This window comes from Peromyscus californicus, unplaced genomic scaffold (assembly GCF_007827085.1).
Source record: "Peromyscus californicus insignis strain IS unplaced genomic scaffold, ASM782708v3 Scaffold_4__1_contigs__length_199733344, whole genome shotgun sequence".
Classification (NCBI taxonomy): Eukaryota; Metazoa; Chordata; class Mammalia; order Rodentia; family Cricetidae; genus Peromyscus; species Peromyscus californicus.
This window is the reverse complement of record NW_026294562.1, coordinates 587,868-604,962: the sequence shown is the minus strand read 5'-3', so window position 1 is coordinate 604,962 and position 17,095 is coordinate 587,868. Positions and strand designations below refer to the sequence as shown.

At 43.8% G+C, this 17,095-nt stretch overlaps 1 long non-coding RNA gene across 1 annotated transcript in view; it reads left to right on the top strand.

Annotated features, from left to right (window-relative positions):
* Positions 1–6,625, top strand: part of LOC128095228 (uncharacterized) — a 50,402-nt gene extending 43,777 nt beyond the window's left edge. Inside the window, exon 4 of the long non-coding RNA XR_008213192.1 lies at positions 5,232–6,625. This is a non-coding gene — a long non-coding RNA (uncharacterized LOC128095228). The remainder of the gene's footprint in view (positions 1–5,231) is intronic.
* The last annotated feature ends 10,470 nt before the right edge of the window (positions 6,626–17,095 follow it).

The following is a 17,095-nucleotide window of genomic DNA, read 5'->3' as shown; positions in this document are numbered from 1 at the left end:
TGGCCAGAACTGGGTCACATGTCTAATCCAAAAGCAATCCTTGGCAGAGAAGAGACACCTGAGTCAGAGTTTACCCTACCATCACCACTTGAGTGCATCATGCCCCATACCTGACCACAGCTAGAATCCTGTTGGAAGGGGGATGGTGCGAGTGATGTGGTGGAAACCAACTGAAATGCCAGGCCTTATTAGAAATTTTGCTTTTTAGTCGCTGGATATTTCTAACCAGAGAGATTATACTGTTGAGACAAGTGAGTCATCATGCCCTTCTGACAGAAGTCTGGTGAATTAATGCTTCCGTCCAAATTCCCAGGGAGACACAGATGCATGGACAGGATAAGTCAATGAAAATGTTGGGCTGTCCTTGGAATCACAGCAGAAGCTGAGAGACTGTGTTTATAGAGTTGGGCTGGACTGGAGTCCCTTGCATAAGGATTTTGTAATTAATGGCTTTTATTCATCCACTCTATGATGGGCACTCTGCTAAGACACAAAAGAAACAGTTCATAAGACACGGAGAGGAAAAACAAACTGTATTTTCCAAATACTTCATGCATGGCTCCAACAGGGATGGGATGAGAGTGCTCTCCTGGCTCTGTTGAACACTGTTGAAGCCATCGTGACAACAGACCAGGAACAGGAAAATACCAGCATTTTCATTCTAGCTCTGGGCCTCAGGTACTTCATTTGTAAAAATAAGCTTTGGGTGTTAAGGTCAAAATCTTTGCAGTTCTGTCTTCTCTAACTACAACTTGGTACCACAAATGATAGCAGAGCCCAGAGGTCTGAAACCAGTGGTACTATAGGCTATAGTCATTCTCTTTAGACTGATAAAAATAATGTCCTGCTGATAATTACAGTATTACTGACTGTGGTGATGGTGGTGATGGTGTTGGTGATTGATAATGAAGGTAGTGACGATGGTGGTAGTGGCGATCATAATGACGGTGATGATAACATTTCGTATGATGATGATAGTGGTTGGGACGGTGATAGTTGGAATGATGATAGTGTTGATGGTAGTAATGGTGATGATACTTAACTCACTGAGTCCTTGCTGTATGATGTGCATTGGTGTACATGTATGGTATCATTTAATTTCTTCAAGAACTATAAACCATGTACTTTTTAAAAATAAAGCAACGTTTCATTTAGTTTAGTCTAGCCTCAAATTCTTTACGTATCCAAGAATGATCTGGAACTTCTGACCCTCTACCTACATCTCCTGAGTGCTAGGATAACAGGTTTGTGCCACCATGCCATTAAACCAGCTGCTTTTATTATTGCCATGTAACAGATACCGCAACTAAGATTTAGGGAGGGTCTTGGCTAAGGTCATTTGTTGTGATCTACTTATGTGCCCCCTATTCTTAGCTCAATGTCCATATATTGAGGCCCTAAACCCCAGTGTGACTATTTGAAGACACAGCCTATGACATAATTAAGGTTACATGAAGTTGTAAGTGTAGCCTCTAACTCAGAGTAATTGATGTCCTTATAAGAAGAGGAGGAGAGGCAGGAGGGGTGGCTCAGTGGTTAAGAGCACTGGCTGCTCTTGCAGAGGACCCAGGTTTAATTCCTAGCACCCACATGGCAGCCCACAACCATCTGTAATTCTAGTCCCAAGGGATCCAATGCCCTCTTCTGGCCTCCACAGATAATGCACACACATGGTACACAGATATCCATACAGGGAAAATGTTCATACACATAAAAAATTTTTTTCAATTAGAGGAAGAAACAATAGGAGGTAAAGCATGTGTGGTCACAGTAAAGTGACAGCCATCTGCAAACCAAAGAGACTTCAGAAGCAACCAATCCTGCCTATATTTGACCTTGGGCATCTATAGTATTTGTCTGGCAGCTCCAGTTGACCAATAAATACCTAATGGTAAAACCAACATTAGAACCAGATGGTTAGGTTCCAGGCTAATATTCCTAAGGACCTCATCATCTATAATCCAACTCTTCGTTTGAAGGGATGAGGAGTATCTTTATGCCTGGGGTAAGTGTAAAACATAGTAGGTGCAAGATGATCACTTCCCATCCCATTCCTTCCTTCCTTTGTATGATGGGTGATAATCTATTCAGGAGTAGCCAAGACCCACATTTTGCATAGAACATGTCCCAGGGAAATAGGAATGAGAACAGTGGGTGGCTAGAACCATCTGGGTAATTTGCAGGGCTGGGTCATGCCTAAAATGGCTGCAGGCCTGGAAGAGATTTGGACAAGAAATGGACAACACTATCACCATCTGCTTCCATGGAAGAGTCTTGGATACCACTCCAACCAAACAGCTCTGAGTTTCACTTCTGCCTTCCCCAAGGTGTGGGGCCTTGGGCAAGTCACTTCTGCCTCTGAGCCTATGTCTCCATCTGTCACATAGAGAGGAGCATCTGACTCGACAGTGGGCCTGTGAAGATGAGAGCAGTTGCTGAATGAGAAGCTGCTTCACAGATGGTCTGAATTCAGTACCACTTAACCCCTGGGACTACCTAAATCTCCTTAGCATCATCAAAGCAAAACCCACAGTTACAAATCCCCTGGCAGATACTGCCAGTAATTTCTGGAAGGAGCTGAGTATAAATTATAGATCACAGCTTCTTGGGTCAGCTGTGATTCTGGATCTTGCCCACCTGAACACTAGGATCTGGGCTGACTCTCCTTGGAGTGCTGTTCATGGCCTCGGGGGCCTCTACTCCCCTGCAGTGCCTACCTCCTGCTCCAGATTTCCTTCCCAAAGAGCAGATGCTCCTTGCTCTGGTGTTGAGAAGATGCTCTGGAAGGACTCATAAAAAGTGTCCTCCCACTGGACCCCAAGGCTTGAAACCCCTACACCTGAGCCCTAGCCCCAGCTCCACTGAGTATGCCCACTGTATCTGCCTCTATCCTTGGGCAAAGATTCCCTATCAGGAAATCCAGGAAGAGAAACAGACTCTCTTGATGACATTCTGTCTTTAAGACTAGGAGACTGCCAAAAGGCCAGTTCTCTGAAGGATCTTACCTGCCTATGAGATTAAAGGAGGTTCCTTGGCTTCCACCCTGTGGGCCCCACCCTTCCCACCTACCCTAAAGTCATGCTTCCAAAGCCATATGATGCAGTGGGGTCCCTTTCCATTCCCCAAGCCTGCTTCCAGAAACCCCAGTCAGAAGAGTAGAAGAGCATTGGCCCATGCTGTCACCTCTAGCTTTGTCTTTTGACAAGTTGTGCTTCCCCTCTGAGATCTTTTCCTCATCAGGAAATGAACTAGTAATGAATTAAGAATGAAGCTGCTGTCAACATCCATATCACCAATGATGTTGTGAGAACGAAAGGAGATGATGCACTAAAATGCTTAGCACAGGCCTGACAGGTGAGTCTCAACCACGTCAGGTATGTGATACAGACCTGGACTTCGCAGTATACAAAACCTGAGGTTGTGACAGTGAAGGCTTCCTTCGTTTTTGTGCCTTGGACACCTTGATCTCTTCAGTTCTACTCAGAGAATGTGTCCAGGTGACCTTGAGAGACATAAGAGATGCAAAAGGCCTGAATCACCTGACATTGGCCTTAGCCTTGAGGAGAATGGAGAGCAGAGCTCAGCCTGCAGGGAGCACAGTTCCCGGCATCAGCAATACTTCTACGGTCTTCTCTGGGACTGTGTTCTCATCTTAAAGGCTAATGAGATTGGTTCCTCCTCATTATCTTCATCACAGAACTGTGTGGAACCAAATAATATACTAGAGGGAAAGGCTTTGTAGACCACTGTGGGTTGGGCCACTCCAAAGGTAATGTTTATGAGAATGGTTGCTACCTATGATCCACTCACCATAGCCCAGCCTTGTTCCTAGCAAGTTCAAAGACATTCCAGCTATTAAAAGTCTCCATTAAAAGTAGCCAGATGTCACTCAATTCTTTTGCTTCATCTTTGTATTTGAAGTAAATAAAGTAAAATTATCCAACACAGGAGCTGGTAATGAAGTGCTTGATGGTAGGACCCATTCATCTTTTCTCCAATTTAGGTTTTTTAACCACTACTACAAATTATCCATCGCCACTTTTGTTGAATTAAATTGTAAGGAAAATTAGGAAACAGCTCAAATTTTAATCAGTGTTTGCCTTGACCATGAAAAAAGAGGCTCCTCTTTTGCCTGTCTCTAATGAGGAGTGTTAATTATCTTGGTTACATGCTAGCAAATTAATTATGAACTAATGAAGTTAAAGGAGGTCATTTGTTAAGGGAAACTGATCACATATTGTTAACTCTGGGGGATTAAATGGAAAACCTCTGTTAGAAAAATGGTTTTTAAAATTAGACCCAATATTTGATTTGTGAAGTTGCCCAGAGGACAGTTTGCATAACAAAGTACCCTTCCCCCATTCCACAGATCACAGAGTGCTGTCAATCTACAACAGAGGGCACCACTCTGGACACCATCTACCTCTGTTGGGTTGTTAGGGTTGATAGACAGTAACTCTAGACGTTTCCTTTCTTGGTATGTGTGTATTTGAGTTGTGGGGAGGGACTTGGGGGAATTTAGTGGAGTCCATGAAAAAGACAGCTGGGAGCTGGAGAGATAGCTCAGTCAGTAAAGTGTTTGTCTTGAAAGCATACAGGCCTGAGTTTAATTCCCCCAGAACCCACATGAAAAAGCTGAGTACAGTGGCATCTGCTTATAGTCTCAGCACTGAGGAGATGGAGACAAACATTCCTGCTGACCAGTCTATTCAAATCAGCAATTTCCAAGCCAGTGAGAAGTACTGTCTCAGGAAACAAAACAAGGTAGATGTTATCCTAAAGAATGACATCCCAGACTGATCTCTGGCTTCCACATGTACATGCACACAGGTACAGTTACACCTACACAACACACGAGCACATACATATCTACATACATATGCCAAAAATTGTAGGAGGGTAATTGGAAAGTGTGTGCAGAGAGCAAGTCATCTTGGTGGGGATGGAACATAAACACCCTGATATACACTGAAGCCTCCACCCCAGCCCTAAGGCAGTGCTGTATTCCCCAAACATAAACCCAGTGTGGTGAATGGAAACTGTCACACTGGCTCAGGTTTCCAAAAGCTGAATAAGACACAGGATTCCTAGTTTAGTCAACAGCTAGTTCTGGAAATGTGGGCAGAGAAAGGTAGCTGGTTATAATTTCCGAAGAAAATAGCTGATTTATTTTTTCTTTTCTCTACCTTGTTTCCCATAATGGCTGAAACTTCAATACTGAACAATTTGAGGAAGAGGCAACCTTGAAGATGAAAGCCATTCACTCACTGATGGTGGCAATACAGAAAAAGCAGAAGCCTGGTGCAAGCCCTGCACCTTCTTCAGATGCATTGCTACATGAGAGGAAGAATGTCTGATGTGCATCATGCATCATGGTTCTCATTAGATGGTGTGGTGCAGCTTTTTGTTCTACACTGAATGATCTCTACAAATCACACAACGAGGAATACAGTCATCTGAGTATGGGCAGCAAACTGTTTTGCCTTGCCTGCCTAAGGCACCTGATTGGTCTAGTAAAGAGATGAATAGCCAATAGCTAGACAGAAAGAATAGGCAGGGCTAGCAGGCAGAGAGAATAAGTAGGAAGAGAAATTTAGGCTTGAGAGGAGAAACAAGAGAAGGAGGAAAGAACTAGGAAGATGCCAGGGGCCAGAAGCCAGCAGATATGAGAAGCAGATACAAGATGAAAGTTTGATACACAGGAGGGGAAAAAAAAAAGTAAAAGGCCCTGAGGCAAAAGGTAGACAAAGAGAAACAGGTTAAGTTAAAAGAGCTAGGCAGAAAAGAGACAAGCTAAGGCCAAGCATTCAAAACTAAGATGTCTCCGTGTCATGATTTGGGAGCTGGTAGGTAGCCCAAAAGAAAAAGCCTGGCCTGGCATCCGTTATGCACTATGGTAAAGATGGCCTAGGAAAGCTTCCTACCCACTTTTCTTAGAACACAAGGAGCTTCAGTGATGACCTCACTCCTCCATGTCACATCAAGGAGAAACTGGGAGGCAACAGTGGCTGAGATGTGTCCAATTTTTAACCCAACAGGGTCAGAGGCCAACCAAGATTCCTAACCTAGCCTCATCCCAGGATGGATTAATGAAAACTCTTAGTCATGGGGGCCTTGTTAATTAAGGGTCAGGGAGTGTTTCCATTGACGCCTCTTCATAGTCCACAAGCATTACCTCAGCCATATCTAGAAAGCCTGTCCACTAAAATATGCACACATAAATCAGACTGTCTGGTAGCCACATTAAGCAAAAGGAAATAAATACAATTGATTTTAAATTTTACTTAATTTTATGTTTTCAAAATAGTGCCATTTGCTAAAATTACTCTTTATTTATTGCTAATGTCAGAGAGCATAGGTGCACATGAGTGCAGGTAGGTTCCCACAGAGTCAGAAGAGGGCATCAGATCCCCTGGATCTGGAGTTACAGATGGTTGTGAGCCACCAGATGTGGGTGCTGGGAAACAAGCTGGGTCCTGTGAAAGAGCAGTATGGACTTTTAACCACTGCACCATCTCCCCAGCCTCATCCTTTGCCTGTTTCAAAAATTGGGGGAGGGGAGGTCTTACTTTGACTTTATTCTCATTGAGTCTATTAAATACATGCGTTCTTTGTTAAAGATGAAGTCTGATGTCTGTGCCTCTTTCTGTGTGTGTGGTGCCTTGTGTTGATTTGAGTTGTTTTTTAAACAGTCGAGTATGCCAGCCTAGCTGTTTATAGCATCTAGATATTTTGACTTACTGAAGAAGGCATGCACTCCCCCAAGATGACAAAAATACCTGCCTATATTTTCTACAAAGATTATTCTATTCTGGTTCTTGTTTGTTTAGCAATGTGTTCCATCTTGGAAGTATCTCTGCCCAGCATAATTCTTATACTTACAAAAACGTGGTGCTAACCCTGATGCCCAGCTGGAGAGAAAGGAGCTCCCCAAAGAGACTGGAAATGATGAAAGAAGAGCTCTCCAGAAAGGACCAGAAATTACTCATTGGGTGGGAAACGCAGAAGTACTGGGAGGAAAGTGCCCCACTGGCTAAGCCGGGCAGGCAGAAGTGACAGTGAGAACAGAGGCCAGGAGCCCAGCTGACTCCTGCCCCCTCCCATCTCCTCCACAGCCTTCACAGGGACTTAACCAAAGGAATATTTTTCTCATCACTTGGAACCTTAGTTTATCACCAGTAAAATGGGGATCTTAATACCACATGGAATTGTAGTTGGGTCTAAACATCCTCTCTGTGTCTCCATTTCTTGCTCTCTGAAGGGTTCAGCCTGCTGGGATGGCTGTGGTGATCACATACGCCAATATTCAGGGGCTAGCAACAGTGCTGAGGACACCTTTCCTAGCTTTGAGGTGCTGGGCTGGACAGCTATCATCAGGAATCATCCTGGTCCTTGAAGTCAAATACCACCTGGAGCTTCAGTGAAGGCTTCACTAAGCCAGACATCTACTCTTCTAGCACTGGAGGGACCACTGATGGGGAAAGCTGTTTTAGGAAGGTAGAATTCTTACCTGAGTTATTGTAGTCAGGGTCTAGACCCTGGAAGCCTTAGCAGGTGAGGCTGGTTCACCTGTCTTCAATAGGTCATTAAAAAAAGAAACAAACAAACAAACAAAGCAACAGTGAAAAGCAGAAAGGGGGAATTTATTTAATGTGACCATTTTGGGAAAAGGAGCAAAGAGGTCCAGTGACTCCTCACCCAAGTTCATCTTTGGAGTTCCGACATGAGGCCTAAGTTTAAATAGAAGGCAATAGATGTGCATAACTAAGCAGCCTTGGTCAGAGTGTGGTCAGAGTGTGGGCTCCAGTCTCTCCTGAAAAGTGGTCTGATAAGTTGTCAGAACTGTGTGAAACCTCCTCCCAGGAGATATGTTCCTCCTCTGGCTGGTACCAGGACTTTCCTTCTCTCCATATGAGATTCTGGAGGAAATTCCAATTCCTTGGGGATCATTGTTTCAATAGTCTAAGAGCCAAAGGGGAACAAGTATCTCTTTTGAATTATCTTCATTTCTGCCAGGACAGCTACAGTCAATAAGGGTTTCTCTAAGAAAGTGATACTTGAGCTATTGCCTGATTGATAAAGGACGCAGACTAAAGGAAGCTTGACTCCAGATGTGGGAATAATTATGATACTCCCTGTATCCAGGGAGTCTTACTGCAGATAGAAGCTGCATAGGAAGGTAAATCAAATAGACCAGGGGTAAGGGTAGCTGATACTATGCATTGGAAGAAAGTTATCTGGAAGAAAGAAACACAGTGAAAGGAGAGTACAGAAAGTCTACCTAGCTCAGCAGGAAGATGAGATTGGAGCCAGAACCGTCCTTCCTCTGGGAGCTGTCCCCCTTGAGGAGTCTGTGATAGCTCTCCACTCTTCAGGTTTTATTACCGCATTGCACCAGAGACAAGATAGTGACAGCTTACCCCAGTAGAAATATCACAATTGTAGACATAATACAAGATAACAAGCCTTCTTTTATGAAGCAAGCCCAGCAGGCTCCCAAAACACCCCTTGCTCTGTCCCTTTTCTTTGACATGAGCAGCTGCACTGATGTAAGTTTACCCATCAGATTAAAAATAATTTGTTAAATAACTGTGGAGTTATTTATAAGTGGCTTTGGTTATTGGCATGACATGCAGGATTCACGCTCTCTGGGTAACTGCAAGGCACAGCTAGACAATGAAGAGGAGACTGGAAACAAAGTCCAGGTCAAATAAGCCTGTGTTATATTGTCACTAGGAGAGATTGTAGCTTGGATTATTTTGCTCTTTGTTCACAATTCTCCCTTTTATTGTGGCAAAGATTATTAAATACAGGGCAAGATTTGGACTTTATTTATTTTCTATGAAAACGAAGACTATCCTGAGTTGGCACTGAAGTTGGTACTTTGGGGAAAATCATGATGCTGAATTAAGACCCAGTTCCTGTCCCTGGGAGCTCACAGACTGTTGTGGAAGGTGGAGAGACAGATATATAAACAAGTAGCTCTTAAGAAAAAATGGGATGAAATAATAGCTGACCTCCAGCCAGTTCTACACTCAGGAGTTGGATGAAGGCAGATGAGTCACAGACAAATTCCCAGAGGACAGATGTTGGTCTCATTAGCTTCTCCAGGAGCCTTGGCAGGCCCCTGCGCTGCTATTAGAAGAGGTATGGAAACCAGGGGTTACCCTGCATGGGTTCTTGTTTCTAGCTATGCCTCAGTTCAGTTTAGCTCTTGTATATACTTCAGACAGCCAGGACTGGGCCCATAAGATCAAAGGCCAGGAACTGTTTTCCTTAATGCACACCCAACTACAGTGATTACAGATCACCTCGCTCCTGACTCATGAGGGTTACCATTCAGACCGTCTGTATATCTAACCAGCTGTAAGAAGTTCTGAGCCTGGCCCAGGACCACATCCTAGTGATGAGGAAAAGTGAATTCAACCTACGGTCCTCTCCACTTGCTCTGATGTAAGGAGGCACATCCTAGCAGGGCTGGATGGTGTGTAAGGAAAGCAATGGAAACTTGGGGGAAGGAATGACTCAACTGAGCTTTTCTTTTCTTGGCTACAAAGTGAAAATAAATACTTTACTGGTGTGTCAGAGGAACCAAACATGATAAAATGTATAATGTATAAGTTACTACTTTTTCCCAATCAGAATATTTGCAAGACCACTGTGCTGTTTTGAAAGAAAATGATCCCCAAAGGGAGTAGCACTATTGGGAGGTGTGGCTTTGTTGGAGTAGGTATGGCCTTGTTGGAGGAAGTATGTCACTGTGGGGGCAGTTTTTGAGGTCTCATATATGCTCAAGCCACACCCAGTATCTCAGTTCACTTCCTGTTGCCTGCTGATCAAGATGCAGGACTCTCAGCTCCAACACCTTACCTGCCTGCACACTGCCATATCCCATCATGATGATAATGGACTAAACCTCTGAAACTGTAAGTCACACCCTCAATTAAATGATTCCTTTTATAAGAGTTGCCCTGGTCATGGTGAGTCTTCACAGCAGTAGAAACCCTAACTAAGACAACCACCAAAACGACTCAGCAGATAAAGGCACTTGCCCCAAAGTCTGACTACCTGAGTTTGACTTACATGGTAGAAGGAGAGAACTGACTCACACAGGGTCTTCTAACCTCCACATGCATAGACATATAAAGATTAACTCATTTCTATTAGGCCGAGACTGAGTAGCCAACGCTGCATTTACTCTCTCACATCAGCCAACCATCAAATGAGCAAAATGCATGTGACAATGGTTTTTAGTTCCAAGGGACCTTACATTGTGAGGGACAGTGATGCTGAAGATGCAGCAAACAAAAAGGATGGAACCGTCATTGCTTCAGCTTCCTGTTTTCAGGGAAATCCCAAGACGACACAGTACAGGAAGGAGGACCTCACAGGACTCTACTGGGTTCTCTGGGTCAAAGACACAGAGCTGAGAACAGAGGGAGACTCGTGGATCTAGGGGTTAAAGGACAGAAAAATAGAGAAGGGAGAGCCAATCAAGGGGAAGTCAGGAGACCCATAGAGGGTGCCTTGAGTATTTAAAGGTTTTTTAAAATTTATGTTTGTGTTCCTGGATGTATGTCTGTATCTATACCATGTCCATGCAGGTGCCTGGAGTGGCTAGAAAAAAAACACCTGGTCTAAGGACACAGCTCAATGGGTAAACCTTAGTTCAGATCCCCAGAACCCACAATAAAGTTGTACACTGTAGTATGTCTCTCAGTGCTCATACAAAGAAATGGGAGGTGGAGACAGGAGAATTTCCAGAAGATTGCAGGCCAACAGGTCTGATATAGGCAGCCCTGAATCAATCAATCAAAGTAGAAGGCGAGGACACCTGAAACTGTCCTTTGACCTCCACATGGCACACACACACACTCACATTCACATTCACACACACACAAACATGCGTGCATAGGCACACATGCATACAAAATTTATAAAATGGCCATATCTGTATTAAACAGTCTGAAAGCCTGGTTAACTAATTTAAACTTCCATCATTGGGAGAGCTGGAATGTTGCAGGTTAAGAGCCAAATCATTTTGAGCTGTCGTTGGCCCTCTAAGTAATCATTCATCACTCACCTCTGTGTGACTGCCAGGTGAATTTTCCCTTGGAGTGATATGAACTCTACTCATCCCAGACAGGGCAGCAACAACAGGCCAAAGAATGATTCTCCCTAAGTCCATCTTGACAAGCCATGAGTTTATTGAACTTACTTGCAGAGTATGGGTAAAGGTTACTTATAGAAACACAGATAACCTCAAAGCAATTACAGCTCTGAAAAGTCTTACCCCACGTGGATGATAGCCTCCTAATAACTGAATAACAGAAGGCCTCTCTTTGGTAAACCTTGCCCATTCTATACACTCTATCACCTACCAAGACCATGAGCATGCACAGAATCACATATAACTAATTGGAAAGGAGGTGTAAGGTAGACTGGCTGGACTCCCAGGTGATGGTCAATGACCCTTGCCACCTCTTCCTCCTATGAGGGAATATTGGCAGGCACAATCTTGAGAGTCTTTTGCAAGTAGTCATAGCTAATCTGATAAAGATAGTAATGGCTACTATGCCCAGGGGACAGTGTTGTATAAAGGTGACTTAGCATCCTATGACTATTGGGTAAATCTTTTTGGAATGTACAGATACCTTGATTTTACCAACTCAAAGGCTAAGAGTGTCATCAGATAGCATCTAATGCCTATAGTAGAGATTTTCCTGCTTTACAATGTTTCTACCAATATAAAAGTGCCTTCATTTAAGATTGTTTTTGTTTTGTTTTGTAACTGTAAAAATTTCATAGAACTGTTGTCATATGGAGCTTGGAATTGGGGAAACCTAAATCTGTCTTCCTCAGCCATGGCTACTTGTATTTATTTGGCTCTCAAATAAGCTATCTGTTATATCCTTTGAGGTGAGAGGTGTGTTTTTACGTCATCAAAAGTCAGAGAGCAAGTAGTTTACCTTTGTGAGTCACAGCCTCTGCTTACTGCACCACTGCAGCACAGAGCAGCCTTCAACACTGTGAATAAGCAAGCACACTGAAAATTGACACTCAGATATTTTACATGTTAGACAATATCCTTTTTCCTTCAATTTTGTTTGCTTGTTTATTTAGAGAAAAGTTATCACTATGTGGCCCAGATCGGCCTAAAACTCACAATTCTCTTAGGCTTCCAAGTGCTAAGATTATGAGCATATGCCACCATACTTAGCTTACAAACATTTCATAAGCACACAGTTATTCTCAGCTCAGGCTAAATTTGGCCCACAAGCCATGACATACTGAACTCTGCATTAATCCATCCACAAAAAGCCAAGAGCCCAGGGTCTGGACCCCACAATCAGTCTGCCCTTCCTCCTCTTTGCTTGTCTTTGCGCTTGCACAGCCCTGACCTGTTTGATTCCCAGATTGACACTAGTCCTATGACCCAAGATAGAGTCACCACTGTCCACTCCCTCGCCTGCCTTAACAAGCCTCTCTCTGGGAGATCAAATGACCCCTTCCCAGAGATCAGACACCTCATTGACAACCCATATAGGAATTCAAAAGCAAGTATTGATTTTTCAAAGAAAAGTCTATCCTTGGTCTGAGCAAATGGCTCAGTGGGCAGAGTATTCATCTAGCACTCATGATGCCCTAGTTCCATCTCCAGTACAGCATACCTTGGAGGTATGAGTATAGGAGTACACACCAGCAACCCCAGCATCTGGGAGACAAAGGTAGGAGGATCAGAAGTTCAAAGTTCTCCTAACCTCCACAATGAGTCAAAGGCCACCCTAGGCTATGTGAGATTCAAAGGAGGAAGAGGAAGTGGATGAGAAGGAGAGAAAAGAAAAATCCTATCCTTACCATCAGCTTGCAGCCCCTGGCCTAAATTCAGAGGCACACCTAGCCACAGGTAAGACTGCTAAACCATTTTCAAGTTACACTGTTGAACTTCTTTTCACAAACTTCCCACTCTGCATTTCCTCCTTATGTTCTCCTGACACTCAACTCTTTTCCATGGATTAGTTTTTAGCTGCCAGCCAGTTCTATAATCTCTATCCCCTGGGGTCAAGTTCAAAGAGAAATTCAAATGTGATTAGGTAAAGTTATGCAAGTCATAGATTTATGTACTACTGTGCTATTCTTTGTGATGTCGGCACTGGGGGCAAGGAATCTTAAGAGCTTCAGTGGCTCTGTTGATTTCCTAAGATATTAACTCATCAGTCTCCACTGTGGATGAAAGCAAAATGGGACATTTGAAATTCAAAGTTATAGTACTCTCAGTTGAAGAGGAGGAGACCCAAACAGAGGATAATTAGCAAGAGAGGACCTGTGAGGAATGTAGGCTGTTTGTGAATGCATGTGGCTCATGGAGATGTGTAGGTATTTCAGTCCATCACCACTGTGAAATTGAACTGTAAATGGTACCTGGATCAGTGGGCTGGAACTGCCTCATGCAGGGAGTTAATGGAAACAGGGAGAGGTTTTTTTCTTTTAACAAAGTACTTGAACAATTATCTTAGCACACCCACACAGCAGGGGACCAGCACTGAGTTGCCCAGGCATTTAGAGGCAAAATAAATTCCTTGACAGCCTTTGTGAGCCAGATGCCCTGATCCTGATTTGCCAAACTGGGACCCAAAGTCCATTGCAGCCAATCAGAAGCCTGCTCAAGGGGTTCAAGTCACATCCCTTTCCCTGTGGAGGATTCACCTGTCACACCCACCTTCCACAGGCAAGAGTTCCATCTCACAGTTGACAAAATTGTGATTTAGAGGGCTTCCTGGGCAAAGTTAGGGCTAGAATGAGTCAGCTGACTCTGGATTCTTTCATTTCGCCACAACAATAGGATGGACCCTTAGCATTCTGAAATATTTCCATGATTCATCCCCCAAATCAAACTCAAGCAAGCCTTGAGCTCAATCAAAATTCTCAGGGTGAGGAAGGCAGCAAGATGGCTCAGTGGGTAAAGGCACTTGCTGCCTACCCTAAAAAGTTGGGTTCAGTCCCTGGACCCCACATAGTAGAAGGAGAGGAAGGAGAGAATCAGTTCCTACAAGTTGTCCTCTGACTTCTACATGCACATCCACAAACATACATACACAAAAACAAATAAAAAAAAAAAGAAATAGCAAAAGAAAAAGTTATTTAGGATTAGAGAGAGGGATATGCAGTTAAGAGCCTGTCTTGGGGTTTCTATTGCTGTGAAGAAACACAATGACCACAGTAACACTTATAAAGGAAAACATTTGACTGGGGCTGGCTTAGAGCTTCAGAAGTTTAGTCCATTATCATCATAGCAGTACACAGGCAGACATGGTGTGGGAGTAAAAGCTGAGGTTTTACATTTTGATGTGCAGGCAGCAGAAGGAGACTGTGTGTCACACGGACCAAACTTGAGTTTTTAAGACCTCAAAGCCCACCTCCACAGTTGATATACTTCCTCCAACAAGGTCACACCAACTCTAACAAGGCCACACCTCCTAATAGTGCCATTCCTTATGGGCCAAGCATTCAAACACATCAGTCTATGAGGGCATTTCCTATTCAAACCACCACAGAGCCCATACTGCTCTTCCAGAAGACCCAAGTTCAAATCCCAACACCCTTGTCAGAAGGTTTACAACCACCTGTAACTCCAGTTCCTTCGAATACAACCTCACATATATGGCATACCCCCTCCACACACACACAGATTAAAACCAATAAATAAATAAATAAATTCACCAAGGAGGGGAAAGTAGATGGGCCTTGAACAAGAAAATGGAGAGAAAATGGGAGGAAGAAGGAAAAAATAAAGACTGGAGTCCCACTCAGATCTATGAAAACAGAGCCAAATAGGCATGTCTGGTACCCTCATGGTGTTTTTTGCTAAATCTGTTTGCATAAAGGCCATACTGTGTTGTGTGATATTTTGATTGTGTTCTGACCAATAAAGCTTGCTTGGAGTCAGAGGGCAGAGCTAGCCACTAGCTGACCAAATGAACCATACAGGTTTGAAGGACTGTAGACAGATAGGAGACAGGAAGTAATAAGTCGGGGTGGAGAGAGGATCTCTGCCCCTTTTGGAGGAAGGAATGGAAGAGGTAAATAGTCACTGGTGGCTGCTCTTCTGCTTCTCTGATCTTTCAGGTTCTTACCCCAATATCTGACTCCTAATTTTTTTATTGATAAAGAATAATTACATGGGGCTGGAACCTATGACCCTGAGATTAAGAGTCTCATGCTCTACCAACTGAGGGCTGTAGCACGAATCTTAAAGAGTCTTATTAAAAAAAACAAGCCTGGAGCCAGGTATTGGGGTGAATGCTGGAAGATCAGAGAAGCAGAACAAGCCACAGCCACCTCACCTTGCCAGTTCTTCAGCTGATCCTGTTTCCTCAGACTGTGTCCTCTGTGTCCTCATCTGAATGGGTCTCAGCTGAACTGTTGCTCAAAAGCCTAAAAGCTTAACCAGGTCAAAGCTTCTAGTTTCTGGTCTTCATGCCTTATATACCTTTCTGCCATCACCTCCTGGGATTAAAGGTGTGAGTAACCATGCCTGACTGTTTCCAGTGTGGCTTTAAACTCATAGAGATCCAGGCAGATCTCTGCCTCTGGAATGCTAGGATTAAAGGCATGTGCTACCACTGTATAACCTCTATGTTTAATATTGTGGCTGTTCTGTTCTCTGACCCCAGATAAGTTTATTAGAGTGCACAATATTTTGGGGAACACAATACCACCACAGAGGGCCACCTGATATGGGACAGAAAACAAAAATTAAGGGACTATTCTATTGTCACTAATCTTATAATTCTTTGGTTTTATTTTGACTCTTTAAGACTTTTTTTTCAGTTTTTATTAAATTTTTTTATTTATTTTACATACCAACCACAGTTTCCCCTCCCTCCTCTCCTCCCATTCCCTCCCCCCACCTCCATTTTACAGCCTCCCCCATCCACTCCTCCTCCTTCTCCATTCAGAAAGGATAAGGTCTCCCATGGGAGTCAACAAAGCATGGCATATCAAGTCAAGGCAGAGCCAAGCTCCTCCCCGCTGCTTCGAGGTCAAGTGAGGTATCCCACCATAGGGCATAGGTTCCAAAAAGCCAGTTCAGGCACCAGGTCCCACTGCCAGGAGCCCCACAAACAGACCAAGTTACACAACTGTCACCCACATGCAGAGAGTCTAGGTTGGTCCCATGCAGGCTCCTAGCTGTCAGTCTAGAGTCTGTGAGTTCCCACAAGCTCAGGTCAGCTATCTCTGTGGGTTCCCCTGTCATGATCTTGACTTCTCTTGATCATATAATCCCTCCTCCCTCTCTTCAGCTGGACTCCTGGAGCTCAGTCCAGTGCTTGGCTGTGGATCTCTGTATCTGTTTCCATCAATTACTGAATGAAGGTTCTATGGTGACAACTAGGGTAGTCATCAACCTGATTATGGTAGAAGGCCAGTTCAGGCACCCTCTCCACTATTGCTAGAAGTCTTAGCTGGGGTCATCCTTGTGGGTTCCTGGGAGTTTCCCTGGCACCAGGTTTCTCCCTAACCCCGTTATAGCTAGAGTTTTCCTGCCTGGCCCACAGTCAGGACAAATCTCTCTCACCTGCCAGTCCCACAGCCCCTCAGACACAACCAAGTAAACACAGAGACTTATATTGCTTACAAACTGTATGGCCGTGGCAGGCTTCTTGATAACTGTTCTTATAGCTTAAATTAATCCATTTCCATTAATCTATACCTTGCCACATGGCTCGTGGCTTACTGGCATCTTCACATGCTGTTTCTCATCATGGCGGCTGGCAGTGTCTCTCTGACTCAGTCTTCCACTTCCCAGCTTTATTCTCCTCCTTGTCCCGCCTACACTTCCTGCCTAGCCAATGGCCAATCAGTGTTTTATTTATTGACTAATCAGCAACACATTTGCCATACAGAACATCCCACAGCACTTCCCCCATTTTTTTTTTCAAAAAGGAAGGTTTTAACCTTAACAAAGCAAAATTACATATAATTTGGGAATTTGGGCATAGCTTCTCTTACTACTTCCTGCTGGAGGGGGGCGCTGTATCTTATGGGGATACAAAGAAAATTTTAGGATTATGGAATAGTCCATGAGGGTGTA